Source organism: Cherax quadricarinatus, chromosome 2, assembly GCF_038502225.1.
Source record: "Cherax quadricarinatus isolate ZL_2023a chromosome 2, ASM3850222v1, whole genome shotgun sequence".
NCBI lineage: Eukaryota > Metazoa > Arthropoda > Malacostraca > Decapoda > Parastacidae > Cherax > Cherax quadricarinatus.
In genome coordinates, this window is record NC_091293.1 from 22944312 (window position 1) to 22947589 (window position 3278).

Below are 3278 nucleotides of genomic sequence, written 5' to 3' on the forward strand. Positions count from 1 at the left end.
CTTGAATTCACTTACAAATTTTGTAGCTGCAGTTTTGTGTGAACTGGCAGCCTCACCATGCCTTATCACACTGTGTATGCCACTACGGTTCTTAAATCTCTCAAACCAACCTTTGCTGGCCTTAAATTCACAAATATCAGTACTCGTTGCAGGCAATTTCTTTACCAGATCGTCATGCAACTGTCTAGCCTTTTCACAAACAATTGACGTCATAAGACTATCTCCTGCTAATTGTTTCTCGTTTATCCACACCAATAATAACTTCTCAACCTCTTTGAGTACTGGTGATCTCATTTTTTGTCAGTATATTTACCCCCTTTGCAACAACAGCTTCCTTGATTTCCTTTTTCTTGGTCACTATGGAAGATGTGGTTGTACGGGATTTGTTATACATCCTGGCCAGTTCGGCCACTTGTACGCCACTTTCATATTGTTCAATGATGTTTTTCTTAAATTCAATCGTATTTCTCACCTTCTTTACCAAAGGCTTGTCACTAGGAGCTTTCTTTGGAGCCATGGTAGCTTATTTAGCACTTTCAAGCACTAAAATGAATGGATTATGAAATATTTCTTATGAACAAGTGAGGGGACCGTCGCTCACTGGTAAACAATGGCACACTGGCTGGGAAGGGAGGCCGAGGCGGCTCAGAGCCGTGAGTACGTGTCCAGGATGAAAGAATATTAGCAAGTCAACTGACCATTTGCGAGCCAATGTTTGGACGAAAATAATGCGATGATTTTCGAAAAGGACGACTATCGAGCCCGACAATTATTAAGGGACCACTGTATACAGTGGAACCTCAAACTTGGAACGTTTCGCTTATCGAACTCTTCAAAAATATAACCCTTTTTTCGAACCAACTTTGTCCCTATTATTGAACTCGCCCCTATTTTTGAACCGCCAGGTACTGGACCTGTCCAGCAGCCCGCTCTGTCTGCATCCCCACACACGCGCTGTGAGCCAGTCTGGTTTTGTTGATGCTTGAGTGAACACTAACCTATGCACTCATTCAAACATTTTACGAATATTTCATTGTGTTTAGTGCTTGTGGGACTGTGAAATAAGCTACAATGGGCCCAAAGAAACTTGCTAGTGGTACCCCTGTGGTAAAGAAAGTGAGAAACACCATAGATGTGAAGAAGGAAATAATACAGAAGTGGAATGATGTCCAAATGTTTGTGGAGAAGTACAGTAGGTCCCCACTTAAACGGTAGGTTAGGTTCCAGGCTACCGCCGTAAAGCTGAAATCGCCGTAAAGTGGAACACCCTTTTTTTCCCTTACAAATGCATACAAATACTAGGTAACAAGTTTACACAAACATTATATTAAGTTAGCAATAGAACTAGGCGTCAAAAAAACAATAAAAAAGTACAATACACACATAGTGCACTCATTACTTACCTTAAAATATTTATAGTCTTAATCTAGGGTGAGACGAGTAATACTATAAGAAATCAAGTGTGGTATGTATGGTAGTCAGCCGGGCTACCATACCAGGTCACCCCACCCACACATAATATTCTATTACATTTAAGCATCCCAGAGCGATAAAATGCACATACAGTTCACTCATTACTTACCTTAAAATATTTGTAGTCTTAATGTAGGGTCAGAGGTGAGTAAACAAGATAAAACGAATAAATGAATAATTCTATTACATTACTTTTTAACAAGTCACTAGAAACTAGCACTTTCCCAACACTACTCAAGACAGCAAAAGTTACACCAATACATAAAGGTGGTGACCCTACAGATTTCAACAACTATAGGCCAATATCAAACTTACCATTGCTATCCAAAATCTTCGAGAAACTCGTGCACAGGAGACTATATTCATTTATAACGTCACAAAACATACTCAGCCCCTGCCAATTTGGATTCAGGAAAAATAAAAGCACTAATGATGCAATTATAAAAATGCTAGACCTGCTTTACACAGCATTGGAAAATAAGGAATATCCGCTAGGAATTTTTATTGACCTAAGAAAAGCGTTTGACACAGTAGACCACGGCATCCTACTCCACAAACTTGACCACTATGGTATAAGAGGCCATGTGCTTGCATATTTTAAATCCTACCTTTCTAATAGGTATCACTATGTCACCATTAAAGACACAGCCTCATCAATACGGCCACTTGATACTGGAGTTCCGCAGGGAAGTGTCCTTGGACCCCTGCTCTTCCTCATTTACATCAATGATCTTCCAAACATATCCCAACACCTGAAACCCATTCTCTTTGCTGACGACACGACTTATGTCATCTCCCACCCTAATCTTGCCACCTTCAACACCATTGTTAACGAGGAGCTGCTCAAAATATCGACTTGGATGACAGCCAATAAACTTACACTTAACACTGGCAAAACCTACTATATTATGTTTGGTAGCAGAGCAGGTGTTGCGCAACTTAACATTAAGATCGACAACACTCTAATTGCCAGACATAATGAGGGCAAATTCCTTGGCCTATACCTCGACAACAACCTAAATTTCAGCACCCATATCCAACACATAAAAAAAAGTATCCAAAACGGTGGGGATCCTCTCCAAGATACGATACTACGTACCGCAAACTGCCCTTCTCACACTATACCATTCACTTATATATTCATACCTCACCTATGCTATCTGTGCTTGGGGTTCAACTGCAGCAACACACCTAAAGCCAATAATAACCCAACAAAAAACCGCAGTAAAAATAATCACTAAATCCCATCCCTGGCAATACACCCCCCCCCCACTCTTCATAGATCTAAACTTACTCCCTGTTCAGAACATCCACACTTACTACTGTGCAATCTATATCTACAGGACCTTAAATTCCAATATTAACCTTGACCTAAAACGCTTTCTTGATAGTTGTGACAGGATCCATAGGCACAACACCGGACACAAACATCTCTATGACATTTTCCGTGTTCGACTAAACCTTTACAAAAATTCAATGTATTTCAAAGGACCTAAAATCTGGAACACCCTACCTGAAAACTCTAGAACTGCAGACACATTCATCACTTTCAAAACTACAGTTAGAAAACATCTTATCTCCCTGATCCACCCCAACAACTAACTACATAATAACCACCTGGTGGTTCACAATTACACTCACCAACTGACTATAAACCCAGAAATACTAATCTTAATCTTAAAATAATAAATCCTAACTAGTCATAAGTTTGCCTATGATACTCAAATATAGACACCTTGTATTGTGCCAAAACAAAAGCATTCACATTGCTAAACTCACAAATTATGATGTAGTCACTTAGCCTT